The sequence below is a fragment of the Cibotium barometz genome, chromosome 5, assembly GCF_041138505.1.
Source record: "Cibotium barometz isolate CiBa-2024 chromosome 5, ASM4113850v1, whole genome shotgun sequence".
Classification (NCBI taxonomy): Eukaryota; Viridiplantae; Streptophyta; class Polypodiopsida; order Cyatheales; family Cibotiaceae; genus Cibotium; species Cibotium barometz.
The window spans coordinates 42,717,802-42,735,411 of record NC_141050.1 but is presented as its reverse complement, the minus strand read 5'-3'; positions in this window follow the sequence as shown (position 1 = coordinate 42,735,411).

Sequence of the window (17,610 nt, the reverse complement as noted above, 5' to 3'; positions counted from 1 at the left end):
GATATAATTGTATACTCTTGAAGTTAAGGGGTTAGAAATATAAATTGGTCCATACAAAGAGCACCATTATTTCTTAACTGCACCTTTGCACTCTACTGACATAATTATTAACATGCCATTTTGACACCAATACAACCTCACTATTGATATCGCACATACACAGTGCAATTAAAGTATAATAATCAATCATTAACTCTTGTTAGTGTTTCATCTCGTGAAACTTTTCCATTGATTACTCATACACAAGTAAACCGAGCACTCAGAAATCATGAGAATGCATACATGATCTATGTGATAGAAGCAGAAAAGACAAAGAGAACTCTTACTACACATCAAAATCACTTTTTTGATGCATTTAAAGATTTTTTTGTGGATGATTACCCTCCCCACCTTTCCGTTTCTCGCCTTGAAGACCATAAAATCGAGCTTTTCCTTGTTAGTTGGCCACCCCATAGGGCTCCCTACTATAAGCAAAACCCTATGTAACAAATGGAAATTCAGCATCAAATTAAAGACTTGCTTGATAAAGGATTGATCTATCCTAGTAGTTTCCCCTTTGGTGCCCTAATTATTTTAGTACAAAAGAAAAACAAGACCTATTGTATGTGCATAGAATACCACGCTTTGAAAAAAGTGACCATAAAGAATCGTTATCCTATTCCTAGAATTGATGATTTTCTTGACAAATTAAAAGATGTAAGTGTATTTAGTAAAATAGATATGAAGTCTGGTTATCACCAAGTCCATATGGACTCAACTGATATCTACAAGACTGCTTTTCGCACTTAGTCAGGTCATTTTGAATTCTTAGTGATGCCTTTTGGCCTTACTAATGCACCTTCAACCTTTATTCAAATGATGAATAGGATTTTCTTGCATCACACTAGGATTTTGTTATTGTCTTTTTTGATGATATTTTGGTTTTTAGTAACTTTGAAAGTGAACATGAGCCTCATTTAAACACTGTTTTTAGTAACTTTGAAAGTGAACATGAGCCTCATTTAAACATTGTTTTTTGTTTGCATAAAGAGAATCACTTGTATGCTAACCTTGATAAAAAGTGAAATTGAATACTTAGGACATATTGTTTCTAAAGATGACATTTGTGTTGACCCAAGGAAGGTAGTTACCATTAGAGGCTGGCCTATTCCAAAGAATTTGCATGAAGTTAGATCATTTTTAGGTCTCTGGTTTTGATAGAAAATTCTTGCGTAATTTTTCCCTCGTTGTTTTACCTTTGACCCTACTTCTCAAGAAGCACATAATTTTTTGTTGGAATGATAATAGATATCTTTTTTATTGTCTTAAATACCTCTCTTGAGTACTTCTCTTATCTTCAAGATCCTTGACTTCTCTAGACCTTTCTTCCTAGTTATCATAGATGCTAGCGGATTGGAAATAGAAGATGTTTTAATGCAAGATGACCACCCCATAGCTTTTGAAAGTAGAAAGTTAAAACCTACTGAGCTTAATTATAGCACCTATGACAAAGAGCTTCTGGTGACCGTACATGCACTTTGCATTTGGAAGCACTACCTCATGGGTTCTAAATTTTTATCAAGACGGTGGACCAACAAAACATTAAGCACTTGCTTAGTTAGACTTTGATCTCAAACCGCCATATTAAATGGGCTTCCTTTATTTAAGCTTCCACCCTATGATCCAGTACTAGCTTGGTCGTGCTAATGTTGTTGTCGACGCTTTAAGTCATAAACATGTTGGTAATAATATTTCTATTGTTCAAATCACTTCTTCTGATGAGATATGTGATACTTACCATGATTTTCTTGATTTTTCCACTTCTTGGACTGCTTTGATGCATAATAATTGGTTGCCTTTGAATTGTTATTCTTATATAAGCTGATGGTTTCCTATATCATGACACTTAATTATGCATAATTGTACCATTTAGGCAAATAGCTTTGCAAGAAATACATGCACCTATATACATGGGACATCGTGGCGTTGCATCCAGAGCTACTTGTCTCAAGAGCACTTCTTTCCACCCACACTTAAAAAGGATGTCACATGCTTTATTTCCACTTGCATTGTATGATGTCAGTGCATTAAGCATTAGGCATGGTAAAGCACAACACTTATTGATGCCCTTGCCAATTCCAAACAGTCCTTTTGGGAGGATATCTCAATGGATTTCATCGCAGGATTGCCCACTACCTCATCACATAATGACATGATTTGGAAAATTGTAGATAGATTTAGCAAACAAGCATACTTTATTGTATGTAAGGACACCTTAAATGTTGACAAATTCTATATTAAAACTATTTTCACTCACCATGGCTTTCCAAAAGTTATCATTTCTGATAGAGACTCTTACTTCTGTAATCACTTTTGGGTAGCATTATTTTCAAATCTTGGTTATAAAATGGACTTTAGTTATGCATTTCACCCTAAGACCAATGGCCAAACAGAGGCTAACAGCACCATCATAGACCTTTTAAGATCTTACACTATAGGCAAACCTTCAAATTGGGATGAGCATTTTTCACACTTCGCAATTTGCTTTACAACAACACTCCTCATTCAGCCCACAAGCAAAGATCCATTCAAGATTGCCTATCATAAGAAGTTGCCTACCCCTACCACTAGAATTTGGTAGTGTGATGAAGACCCAATGAAACCACACACAAATACTCACTGATGTTACCTACTGCTCAAGAAAGATACACAAAGCAAGCCGACAAAGAACGTCAAACCAATGCAATTTAAGGAGAATGATTTTGTCCTATTAAGAGTTGAAAAACATAGTCTAAAGAATGTCAAAAACACCCCAATTCAAGCTTGCTCCATGCTTTTATGGGCCTTTCAAGATAGTATATAAGATCAATGATAATTTCTTTAGATTAGACCTACCTAACCATTGTTGTATACATAATTCCTTCCACATCAGTTTCTTGCGTCCCTTCAAGTCCCCCTGATTTACCTATTATATATGACCCTCCTCTTCTTGAGGAAGATTCCAAAATTTTAATTCTAGAAATAATCATTGACCATGACCAGACTACCACTTAGCGAGGATTGATTTACCATCGATATTTAGTCAAGTACAAGAATCACAATGGATGCCTGAGCCATTGTTGCTAGCTGCCTACCCTACCCTAATTGCTGCATATTATAATCATTTGCATTGATTTTATTCATAGTTGTTTCCTACATGAGGTGATATATGGTGTGTAGATTTTCTTCTTGAGGCAACACAAAATCCTCACTATGGTGTAGATGCACCGCTTAAGGCAGCACCTGAATAGTTTGTGTAGATTGCCACTTGAGGCATCACACTTCTACTTCATGTCGATTCGCCACTTGAGGCAACATGATTTCTCATGTCATTAGTATGTGCAGATCTCTTCTTGAGGTAGCACACTTCTACTTCATGTCAATTCACTGCTTGAGGTAACACAATATTTGAAATTTATGAACAACTAAGGGCAATTTGCTCCTTAACCTCAGGGCATGTTATATGGAAATATATTTTAAATAATTATTTAGATTTATTTTTATGGTGTCAATTTGCCACTTGAGGCAACACGATCTTTGAAATTTATGAACAACTAAGGGCAGTTGCTCCTTAACCTTGGGGCATGTTACATGGAAATATATTTTAAATAATTATTTGGATTTATTTTTATGTTGAACACAATGTGCATATAATACATGTGATGGTTTTTGATAAACCAGATGAGTGGCAAGGCTAGCGAGGGTGCTTGGTGACTCTCCTCCAATTTTTGCATCATGGCCATGCTCATTTTGGCATTGCAGGCAGCCATCAACTATTTAGACTATTCACTTGGATACCCTTTTATTTAATTTATTTGGACTCTCTTAGTGTGGTCAATTTAGTTAGTTCATTGTAATACTTTAGTGAAATTTGAGGACAATAATTGATGCATGCATAAAGCATGCAACTTTCCTATTTTTATGGAAAAAGGAGTGGTTAAGCCCAAAGTGGATTGTATGATTTGGCTCATACAGGCTTTTTGGGAAATATATTAAAATACACTTGTTTGAGGACACATCCGTCAAACAAGTGGATGATATTTAACCCATTGTGGTGTTGTGCATCTCTCTCTCTATTTCTTGTCAATCTATTTACACATAGTTCTAGGCTATGAAGCTTGCTTAGTTTATGTATTTGATTTGATTTGAGAGAGAGAGAGAGAGAGAGAGAGAGAGAGAGAGAGAGAGATGATGGAGATGTTTGTGTCCTTGTTTGTAAGAGAGGTGTAAGGTGTAAGCTTTTTGACTTCCCCTCTTACAACACACACACACACACACACACACACACACACACACACACACACACACACACACACACACACACACACACGCATGCACGCATGTCTGCACATGTGTGCATACATGCATATGTATGTATGCACACACACACACACACATGCATGCATGTATGCACATGTTCATGTACATGTATGCACATGTGAACACACACATGCACACACACATACATGCATATGTGCAAAAATGCACACACATTTATGTATAACATACATGCATGCACATGTGAACACACGCACATGCACACACACATACATGCATACATGCAAAAATGCACACATTTATGTATACACATATGCACACACATATACATGCAGGCATGCACAAATGTACACACACACACACACACACACATTAACTCACTCACTCACTCTTGGGCAATAATCTCACCTTAAATTAGATAAATACTATTTTGTATCGCATTTTATGGGAAAAATGCCATATACACACAAAGAAGGGATGGAAGGAGAAGATTAATGCAAAATTTGGCATAGCATTATGATTGGTCTATTGATGTTGAGTCTAGCCTTATGTTTGGTGGTGCTCTAAATATAACTATGGTGGTTAGGTGGCTCTTGGGTAAGCTAGCTAGCAACCCTAATTGAGTAAGGCATGTGGAGTACATGGAGGAGCATTGTAGTGATTGTTTGAATCATAAAAAGTAGCAAAAGCAAGAGCTTATTTCATTAAATCATGAAACTCATGCTTTATGCTAAAAATATGAAACATCATAGTACTACAAAGTATTGACATAGAAAATGGCATTTCTCTAAGAAAGGATGACAAAGGTGATGCTATATTACTCATAGCATAAAGTCTTAACATAGAAAATGGCATTTCTCTAAGAAAGTATGAAAAATATGATGCTATATTATGTAGAGCATACATATGAAAATATCTATATTCTTATACATAGAAAATGACATTCCTCTAAGAAAGTATGACAAATGTGATGCTATACACACATAGCATACATATGAGAGTATATATGTTCTTATACATACTAATGATTATTTACTTCATCTAGCATGGTGTAACAAGAAAATGTACAGTCTTCAATAGATAGCTTAGCCAACCCATTCATGTTAAAATTCTTAGCCAACCCATTCATGTTACAACACAGCCAACCCACTCAAAAAAACTACTCCTCAAAAACTATGAGAACTCAACACTACTTAAAAACTATTATTACCTTTTTTTAAGAGAATAAATTAAAAGGACAATAGCTCTTTGAGAATTTATCATGGGGAAACATTCACCTTTATGGCCCATGCTTTTCAATTACGGTCACAACATCAATATAAGGCATTGTTCCACTTAGGTTATGTTGTAGTTGGTCATTGGCTTATAAAAACTATTCATCTCCTTATTTTTTGAAGTCCACGTGTTATGATGTGTGAATGTTACTTTCGATAAAAGTGAGATGCTTCTACTAGAGTGATGGTGGTATTCCTTCTTGTGGAGAGGATAGGAGATTCATTAAATATAATATCTTTCATCATGATGATATTTACCACATGACCACAAAGAAAATACCTTAATGTGACTTTCTATAAACGAGAGATGCTTCTACTAGTGGTGGTGTTCCTTCTTGTGGAAAGATAGGAGATTCATTAAATAGCACATCTTTCATCATAATGATATTTTCCACATGGCCTTAGGATCAAAGATTTATTAAATAATATAGCTTTCATCATAATGATATTTTCCACGACCTTAGGATAGGAGATTTAATAAATAGCACAGATTCCATCATAATGATATTTTCCACATGGCCTTAAAAGAAAATAGCTTGTAGACTCCATGTTGTATCTGTAAAGACACATTTATGAACCTTGATCATGGGTTCTATTCATCACTTGAATGAAATAAACTCATATCATGGGAAACATACTCGTGTAAAAGTTTTAAAAGCATATTAAAAAATGTTTTATATAGAATATATTTTAACATTATGACATTTTTGAATTTTCAAAAAAGGGAAAAAATTTCTTCTAATAGAGACAAAGTAGGAGTGCAAAGCATGTGAAACCCTTACATCCTAGTTCCAATGCCAAACGTTCTTGAAGATTGCAAAGCAAGAAATTGGAAATTTTTCTTGATGGAAGGGCCCTCGCTCAAGAACTTTGGAAACCAAAACCACCATACCCTCAACCTTAAGATGACCTGCCTATCATGGTTGATACCCCATTAACTGATTAGTGGGGGCTCTTTCTTTCCTTTTTGTTTAATTTTAGTGCTTCTTCTTTACCACTTTTGACTCAGTTGAAGACCTTCAATACTCTCATGTTTATACTCAGTCTTATAGGTAATTTTGGCCTCAATTTTAGGTGCTAATAAATCTCTCTCTCTCTCTCTCTCTCTCTCTCTCTCTCTCTCTCTCTCTCTCTCTCTCTCTCTACACCTATTAGGGACTTTTATGGCATTATATCTTTTTTTATAGTCATGCTTGCAATAAATATTCTTGTAGTATGCATTTTATAAGATTTTACAAGCTTTTAAGAAACCTCAAAAAGGTTCCATATTAGTGTGTACACTCGTTTCGTAAGTTTTTATTATCTCTACATAGATAGCAGCCCTTGGGCACTTAGTTAGTAATTCACAATAAGCGTGTACCTTATTTTTACCTTAAAAGGATAGAATGTGTTGGCTAAATCCTATTAAGATCTATTAATAAACTTGAATTGAAATCAATTGACCTTAGTTCTAACAATGATGCACTCTACAATATCCTCACAAAACCTAGTGAAATTTTCTTACCTTCTTGATGCACTAATATGACATCCTTTTACTATAAGCTTGCTAGGTAGCCTTAATTTTGCTTAATGAAATCATTAATGAACTTTTCTGTTTAATACAATCCAACTACACACACCACCCCCTATCATCTTTATTTGTAAGCTTTGATCTTAATGAAATAGTTAAGCTTCTATTTGAACATATGACGATAAACATTTATTATAAGTTCCATAACAAGTGTAAAGTGAGCTTTTAGGACACTTAAGCTCTAAGAAATTTTTCATTAAAGATTTGGAGAAGCAGTAACATTTAATTGCTTAAAGAATCATTGATGTTTAGTGAATCCATAGCATTTTTTAATATTTTTCAAGGTTTCAAAAGTACAATAAATATTTGAATTCAGAGTGGTTAATAGATAGAAGGTTAGGCAATGTCCTAGCATTGAATACCCAATTGAGATCTCATGCAATCAACTTCTTTATATCCATTGCACATTCATATTTTTCTACCTTTTTTTAAATTGTAAATATAGCTAGAGGTTCTTTCCTCTAGTGTGAGAAGGGAACCTTTTCACTTATATCAAATTCCATGGCCACTTTGCAAAACATAAGTTCATATCTAGAGAGTTCACCTCGTTTTGTGATTACATTTATAGACTCTCAACATGAAAGAAATAATCACCCTTGGTGGTAACATTTTCAAGAATAGCAATAGAAGGAAAAGTGTATGTGGAGTGTTTCCTACACTCAAAATATCAAAAGAAGTAAAAGTGGATGTGGAGAGTGTTTCCTACACTCAAAATATCAAAAGAAGTAAAAGTGGATGTGGAGAGTGCTTCCTACACCCAAAATACCAAAAGAAGTAGACTTGAATGTGGAGTGCTTCCTATACCTCAAAATCTACATTACCTTTAAGGAAATAGAGAGAAGAGCCACCTTGATTTCTCCCCATTCTCTATTAAATTCCATGTGGATGCATCCGACCACACGACATCGTTTGTTTGCTCCCACATCATCATATTTATACTTCTCCATATTTTTCCTTCCACTTAAAACTCTTTTTGGTGGTTGAATTGTCCATCTTCTAGTATGAGGATAGCTATGGCACTTGAAAATTTTGGAACTCTGGAACTCTTTGGCAATGACCTCTTTACTTAGATAGAGCATAAGTAGTGTGTATGATCTGTGCTAGACTTAGTCTCCTTATTATTGAGCTTAAGAATTAAAAAGGGAGAGCTAGACTCTCTCCATGTTGTTCATTGCAAGTTTTCCCCCACATCCCACAATGAAAAATATACTCTACCTTGCGTAAATTTCCATGCAAATCTCTCTTTTTCCTTGAAAAATTCCCTTCAACACTTTTTCATTCTTAAAAAGAGATACAAAAGGGTTTATTTTCAAGGGGTTTCAATCTTGTTCTACTTGCATCTTTCACATGGTGGGGTCTTTTTCCTTGCATGGTGGAATGGAGTTTTGGATATGCCATTTGTGAGAACTATAGTTGTGTTTTCTCGTTGTGTTTCCCAACAAACAAGGGTTTAATGTTGTTAAACAACAATGTGTTTTTATTTTGATTAATTTTTATGTAGGCTAGAAAGTGATTAATTGTATTCTTATCCCATGTTTCAATGCTTCCTTGCATCTACTAATAATATTCTTATCCCATGTTTCAATGCTTCCTTGCATCTACTAATAATGGACATAGTGCTCCCTCCCCCCATCCTCTCTCTCTCTCTCTCTCTCTCTCTCTCTCTCTCTCTCTCTCTCTCTCTCTCTCTCTCTCAGTAGTGATCGTGGGTCAAGCAGGACTCAAGAGTTGCAAGGAGAGGGGACATTGGGCCAATAGTCGATGTAGGAGCACACGCCTCTTATGCTTTGCTTGAAGGCAACCGCCTCCCGGGCCCAATGGTAGTGGCCATGCCTCCCAAACATTCGAATCTACCCTGAAATGATATAATTTCAGTAGCCACTCTTTATAAAAAGAAAACTTATCCATGAATGAAAGTTTATCTTAGAGAAAATATGAAGTACCACTTGAAATTTGAGGAGGGGGGGGGGTAAAAAAAGATTCCAAGATAGGCCTTCAAAGACAGCAAGTAAAGTTCATCATCAAAGGTGAGAAGTCAAAGGAGGTACGTGGTGTGGAGGGGATTTTTTATTTTTTTTTGTTAACGTGTTGGCAATAGCCTTGTTGCACCATTGGAGATTCCAATCTTTTTCAAAAAAGTGTTGTGCAAAAGCAATGCTCTCTCTACGAGGGAGGTGGTACCTGTGTGTAAACACCAACCATGGTCTAGAGAGATGCCAAGGATCCCATCAACACCACCTCGAGGCTCGGGCCCCAAAATAGTTAATTAAATAATACTAAAAAGTCGCCGCTTTGGCCAAGACGCATTCAAAGTGACCAGACTTTTTATTATAAAAACCGTCCCAAATCCATAGAAAATCTAAATTATGTTCTTCTTCTTCTTCCCAAAAAGAGAGAGAGAGAGAGAGAGAGAGAGAGAGAGAGAGTACATTTTTCTCTTTCCCGAGAGGCCCTTATATTATAATCAAATCTCTCATGTATTCATTCCCTCACACGGTACACCAAAGTCACCCTCTCTAGTTGTTTTTGGGGCTGTCAACTCCCATCTGTCGGAATTCCTTTCCCAAACCCTCGAGCAATCTTTTTGGGAATTCGGATCTATTGTCTATAGAGGGTTAGCTCTACGCTAATTTGTATTCTATAGAGATCTCGCCCTAACCTAATTTGTCCCCTATAGAGGCTTAGCTCTAAGCTATTATTTATAAAGGCTTAGCTCTAAGCTATTATTTATAGAGGCTTAGCTCTAAGCTATTTTGTCCTCTATAGAGGGTTAGCTCTAAGCTATTATTTATACAGGCTTAGCTCTAAACTGATTTGTCCTCTATAGAGGGTTAGCTCTAAGCTGATTTGTCCTCTATAGAGGTTTAGCTCTCATCCATTATCTATAGAGGTTTAGCTCTCAGCTAATTTGTACTCTTCACAGGTTTAGCTCTAAGCTATTATCTATAGAGGGTTAGCTCTTAGCTAATTTGTAATCTATAATCTATCAAAAGGGATTTTTCGTTCTTGTTTTTAGCCAATGAGTTGCTTTTCCTTTTAAGCCAAAGAGTTCTCAATCTCACCTTCCCCTTTTAAGCCACCTAATTAAATGATTTCTCCCACCCAATCAAAAGATTTCCCCCCCTTTAAGCCACCTAACCAAAAGATTTCTCAATCTCACCCATGTTGAAATTTGAAGATCCATGGCCTTTCTAAGCCCATTTTAACTATTAAAAAGAGACCCAACTTTTCAAATTTGGGTTAACATTCCAAAGAAAATCAGGGATAAAGATGTAAAAGGAGCCTTTGGTATATAAATATATATCTATTGGTCCCAAAAAAAAGGGAACTCACATTTGAAAATATGGCCCAAAGCAAAGCTCAAGGACCTTAAAAAAGAAACCCACCTTTGAAAATTGGGTTAACCTTCAAAAGAAGGCCACCTTCTTCTAAAATTTGGTTTGAAACAAAGACCACCCTAGTACATGTAGTAATGGGTTTCACTTGATTTTTAACCCTCAAAAGAAACCACCTTTGAAAATCAGGTTAACCATAAAAAGGAACCCACCTTTTAAAATTAGGTTTGAAAAAAGAAGGCCACCCGAGCTAATTGAGTAGTGGGTTTCACTTGATGGACAAAGTACCTTGTAGGCCTTCAATTTTGAAATACAATGCATAATTTAATGCTTGAAAAATTCGGTTTGTAGTGTTTTTTTAAGTTTAAATTAGAAAATCCTAGCTCATTCGCCATGGGCTTTATTTTCAAGGGACAAAATACTACTTTATAGTTATAATCCTGATGTTTTCTTTTTTGATTTTAAAACTTGATGATCATTGGTTTAATTTTGATTGGTCAGGAAAAACATTTTTTAAAAGTACTCGTTGGATTGCAAATTTTAGTCGTGTCTCACACCACTAGTCCTATGTTCTCCCCACCATGTTATTAGCTATCACTAGCCTATGGATTCTCTACCCCACCATTCCTCATCTAACATATCCCTGGGTACTAAGAGCTTTCCCCTTTTTACCACACTACCACATTCTTAACCCAGTTACATCTCCTTACATTCTTAACCCAGTTACATCTCCTTACCCACAAAATTACCCAAAACCTTCATAACTATATTTAAATTATTCCCCACTTACCTACTAATTGTCCTCTCTCTCTTGCCCCCCCCCCACATTGTTAGAGTGGGGCAAAGATTTGACATCGTCACTTGGTCCTCCACATCAAAGTTGGATCATAGATTTGACATCGATCAGTAATCATGGGTGGGCATTGTTGTTATTAAACTTTCAAAGTCTATACATTTTAAATAGAAACCTAAATACTATGAGGAGTATTGCGATTAAACTTTTAAAGTCTAATATATTATATTTTTACAAGTTGAAACAAATCTAGATATAGTATAAACAAATTACCGTCAAAGTTTCAACATCCAATGCATCACCTCTTTAAGGATAAATAACTATATAAGTACACAAATTCAAGCAAAGTATGTATTAAGATTTAACTACTAAAATGCCTTATAATTGTAAGATGGTTGCCACAAATAAAGCTTGTGCCTCAAATCACAAATTTAAAAAGAAGATTATTTGGGTGTCAATTTAAAAACCTTACTCATGATAGAAGCTGGTGGAAAGTTTATCTTTCAAATGAGACAAATCCTTTAATAGCAAAACATAACTTTAAGGCTTAAAAATAAAATTCAAAACTCGAAAGTCAATTCAAGATCTTGCCATTTGTAAGAGATTTGTGCTTTTATTTCATAGGAAAGAGATTGCACTTTTGAAACCACCTTTCTTATTGGCACTAACAATGTGTTCCTTAAAATCATCTTAATTCCTTTTTAAAAAAACCTTTTTACAGATTGTACCTAGTGGAAAAATGCTATTAGTCTCTTTAAAAAATAAGAATGTTTATTATTACTTGCTGAATGTATTAATAATGCTATCTCTTTCACTGATATAAATGCACTCTATCATGGTCTTCTCCTTGAGCTTTTAATATGCAAAAGGAGCTCTTCAAATAATCCACATGCTCAATATAAACAAAAGGGACACTAAAGAGTCAAGCCATTAAATCTGCCCATACCACACTCTTGTCTCTTTATGAGCTAGTAAGAAAAATGGTGTATGTATTAAGTGGCATTGTTTACGCTAAATTGAGCTTGATCGGATGCGGAGCCCAAATGGAAAAGTGCGGACGATGAGTGCATCTAGGGTCTAGCGGTGAGGGCGCCCAAGTCAGAGCACTTGGGCGGTCAGGCATGCCCCTATAAGTGCCAAGTGCTTGGGAGTGTGGTGCTATCCACACTCCCCTCTATGGCTGGGTGGTAAGACTAGAGCTCATTGCCATCTTGTGCTATGGCATTGTAACAATGGAATCAGAGCTGATGTAGTCTTCTCTCTCTTCTCACATATGTGATCGAGCTCTGGAAGAGATGAGGCTTATGTTTGATTTTTGAGAGAAAAAAAATTTCTCTTATTTTTTCTCTACCTATGTATCTGCCTACCCGTAAAGCAGAAGGCCCAAGGCCACCAGATATATAGAGAGAAACATCAATTTTCTCTACCTAGGGTCCTGGTCATTTTACACAGTCTCGTCAACTGTCGCTCTCATTATCTCCATGCTCTTGCTGTCATGCCCTTGCTGTGCAAAGCCTCCTAATTAAATGAGTTGCTTTTCCTTTTAAGCCAAAGAGTTCTCAATCTCACCTTCCCCTTTTAAGCCACCTAATTAAATGATTTCTCCCACCCAATCAAAAGATTTCCCCCCCTTTAAGCCACCTAACCAAAAGATTTCTCAATCTCACCCATGTTGAAATTTGAAGATCCATGGCCTTTCCAAGCCCATTTTAACTATTAAAAAGAAACCCAACTTTTCAAATTTGGGTTAACATTCCAAAGAAAATCAGGGATAAAGATGTAAAAGGAGCCTTTGGTATATAAATATATATCTATTGGTCCCAAAAAAAAAGGAACTCACATTTGCAAATATGGCCCAAAGCAAAGCTCAAGGACCTTAAAAAAGAAACCCACCTTTGAAAATTGGGTTAACCTTCAAAAGAAGCCCACCTTCTTCGAAAATTTGGTTTGAAACAAAGACCACCCTAGTACATGTAGTAATGGGTTTCACTTGATTTTGAACCCTCAAAAGAAACCACCTTTGAAAATCAGGTTAACCATAAAAAGGAACCCACCTTTTAAAATTAGGTTTGAAAAAAGAAGGCCACCCGAGTTAATTCGCCACCCGAGTTAATTGAGTAGTGGGTTTCACTTGATGGACAAAGTACCTTGTAGGCCTTCAATTTTGAAATACAAGGCATAATTTAATGCTTGAAAAATTTGGTTTATAGTGTTTTTTTAAGTTTAAATTAGAAAATCCTAGCTCATTCGCCATGGGCTTTATTTTCAAGGGACAAAATACTACTTTATCGTTATAATCCTGATGTTTTCTTTTTTGATTTTAAAACTTGATGATCATTTGATTGGTCAGGAAAAACATTTTTTTAAAGTACTCGTTGGGTTGCAAATTTTAGTCGTGTCTCACACCACTAGTCCTATGTTCTCCCCACCATGTTATTAGCTATCACTAGCCTATGGATTCTCTACCCCACCATTCCTCATCTAACATATCCCTGGGTACTAAGAGCTTTCCCCTTTTTACCACATTACCACATTCTTAACCCAGTTACATCTCCTTACCCACAAAATTACCTTAAACCTTTATAACTATATTTAAATTATTCCCCACTTACCTACTAGTTGTCCTCTCTCTCTTCCCCCCCCCCCCCCATGTTAGAGTGGGGCAAAGATTTGACATCGTCACTTGGCCCTCCACATCAAAGTTGGATCACAGATTTGACATTGATCAGTAATCATGGGTGGGCATTGTTGTTATTAAGCTTTCAAAGTCTATACATTTTAAATAGAAACCTAAATACTATGAGAAGTATTGCCATTAAACTTTTAAAGTCTAATATATTATATTTTTCCGAGTTGAAACAAATCTAGATATAGTATGAGCAAATTATCGTCAAAGTTTCAACATCCAATGCATCACCTCTTTAAGGATAAATAACTATATAAGTACACAAATTCAAGCAAAGTATGTATCAAGATTTAACTACTAAAATGCCTTATAATTGTAAGATGGTTGCCACAAATAAAGCTTGTGCCTCAAATCACAAATTTAAAAAGAAGATTATTTGGTTGTCAATTTAAAAACCTTACTCATGATAGAAACTGGTGGAAAGTTTATCTTTCAAATGAGACAAATCCTTTAATAGCAAAACATAACTTTAAGGCTTAAAAATAAAATTCAAAACTCGAAAGTCAATTCAAGATATTGCCATTTGTAAGAGATTTGTGCTTTTATTTCATAGGAAAGAGATTGCACTTTTGAAACCACCTTTCTTATTGGCACTAACAATGTGTTCCTTAAAATCATCTTAATTCCTTAAAAAAAAAACCTTTTTACAGATTGTACCTGGTGGAAAAATGCTACTAGTATCTTTAAAAAATAAGAATGTTTATTATTACCTTTTGAATGTATTAATAATGCTATCTCTTTCACTGATATAAATGCACTCTATCATGGTCTTCTCCTTGAGCTTTTAATATGCAAATGGAGCTCTTCAAATAATCCACATGCTCAATATAACAAAAGGGACACTAAAGAGTCAAGCCATTAAATCCGCCCATACCACACTCTTGTCTCTTTATGAGCTAGTAAGAAATATGGTGTATGTATTAAGTGGCATTGTTTACGCTAAATTTGACTTTCATTACATATTAATATTTGCGTAAGATTAGATTCTTTATGAAAACAAGATGATGAGTGTGAGTAATTTTTTAGTGATTTCAAAATATTTTGAATAATGTCTCCAATTTGATGGAATGTGGTGCATGTAACTTGATTAGTATGTCATTAATATTTCATTTCTCGTGATGTAATGGGGTTTAAAAAAAAGATTTTCATAAAATAGAAGATATGTGAGATTATAAAATTTTGGGAAGTTGTAGAAGGTCACAAACACAGAGAGAGAGAGAGAGAGAGAGAGAGAGAGAGAGAGAGAGAGAGAGAGAGAGAGAGAGAGAGAGAGAGAGAGAGAGAGAGGATTTAGTTTCAAAAGTTACCCGCCTTAAAACTTTTAAATCTAGCTTGAAGAAAGAAAATTATCCGTTTGTCTACTGGCCTCTTGGTACAAAGATTGGGTGTGGTAATGTTCCTTTGGTTAAGCCCAACACTCTTAGACTTTACTTGTTATGATGATAGAAAGGGAAATAGGCTTTCTAGATAAGAGGAAAGCTTGGAGAACGTGGTTCAATGACAAATACTTGTCTAGAAGATGTATAGTTATCTAGGCAAGTGGTCCCCCACCTACACCTGGCGGTGTTACTTCTTGGGTGCTATATCCCTATGGACTGTAAGCTTTTGGATAGAGGTATCTCATTTGGTAGGTGCCCCAAATCTATGGTTGCTATATTTTATACATTTGGCATGGGGCTACTTGCTTCCAGATCCATCTAGGCTCATATGTCTAGATGGTGTAAAGATACATGTGTTGTCTCTCCTATCAAGTTCACTTGCTTGTGGGAAGTATGTGTATCCATGGCATCGACCCCTATAACGGAAGTGTTGCCAAATGTCGTGAGGGTTCTCCCCTCTATGGCTGGGTGGTAATTCTAGAGCTCATTGCCGTCTTGTGCTATGGCATTGTAACAATGGAATCAGAGCTGACGTAGTCTTCTCTCTCTTCTCACACATGTGATCGAGCTCTGGAAGAGATGAGGCTTATGTTTGATTTTTGAGAAAAAAAAATCTTTTTTTTTCTCTACCTATGTATCTGCCTACCCGTAAAGCAGAAGGCCCAAGGCCACCAGATATATAGAGAGAAACATCATTTTTCTCTACCTAGGGTCCTGGTCATTTTACACAGTCTCGTCAACTGTCGCTCTCATTATCTCCATGCCCTTGCTGTCATGCCCTTGCTGTGCAAAGCCTCCTAATTAAATGAGTTGCTGTTCCTTTTAAGCCAAAGAGTTCTCAATCTCACCTTCCCCTTTTAAGCCACCTAATTAAATGATTTCTCCCACCCAATCAAAAGATTTCCCCCCTTTAAGCCACCTAACCAAAAGATTTCTCAATCTCACCCATGTTGAAATTTGAAGATACATGGCCTTTCCAAGCCCATTTTAACTATTAAAAAGAAACCCAACTTTTCAAATTTGGCTTAACATTCCAAAGAAAATCAGGGATAAAGATGTAAAAGGAGCCTTTGGTATATAAATATATATCTATTGGTCCCAAAAAAAAAGGAACTCACATTTGAAAATATGGCCCAAAGCAAAGCTCAAGGACCTTAAAAAAGAAACCCACCTTTGAAAATTGGGTTAACCCTCAAAAGAAGCCCACCTTCTAAAATTTGGTTTGAAACAAAGACCACCCTAGTACATGTAGTAATGGGTTTCACTTGATTTTGAACCCTCAAAAGAAACCACCTTTGAAAATCAGGTTAACCATAAAAAGGAACCCACCTTTAAAAATTAGGTTTGAAAAAAGAAGGCCACCCGAGTTAATTCGCCACCCGAGTTAATTGAGTAGTGGGTTTCACTTGATGGACAAAGTACCTTGTAGGCCTTCAATTTTGAAATACAAGGCATAATTTAATGCTTGAAAATTTTGATTTGTAGTGTTTTTTTAAGTTTAAATTAGAAAATCCTAGCTCATTCGCCATGGGCTTTATTTTCAAGGGACAAAATACTACTTTATAGTTATAATCCTGATATTTTCTTTTTTGATTTTAAAACTTGATGATCATTGGTTTAATTTTGATTGGTCAGGAAAAATATTTTTTTTAAAGTACTCGTTGGGTTGCAAATTTTAGTCGTGTCTCACACCACTAGTCCTATGTTCTCCCCACCATGTTATTAGCTATCACTAGCCTATGGATTCTCTACCCCACCATTCCTCATCTAACATATCCCTGGGTACTAAGAGCTTTCCCCTTTTTACCACACTACCACATTCTTAACCTAGTTACATCTCCTTACCCACAAAATTACCCAAAACCTTTATAACTATATTTAAATTATTCCCCACTTACCTACTAATTGTCCTCTCTCTCTTGCCCCCCCCCCACCATTGTTAGAGTGGGGCAAAGATTTGACATCGTCACTTGGTCCTCCACATCAAAGTTGGATCACAGATTTGACATCGATCAGTAATCATGGGTGGGCATTGCTGTTATTAAACTTTCAAAGTCTATACATTTTAAATAGAAACATAAATACTATGAGGAGTATTGCCATTAAACTTTTAAAGTCTAATATATTATATTTTTACAAGTTGAAACAAATCTAGATATAGTATGAGCAAATTACCGTCAAAGTTTGAACATCCAATGCATCACCTCTTTAAGGATAAATAACTATATAAGTACACAAATTCAAGCAAAGTATGTATCAAGATTTAACAACTAAAAT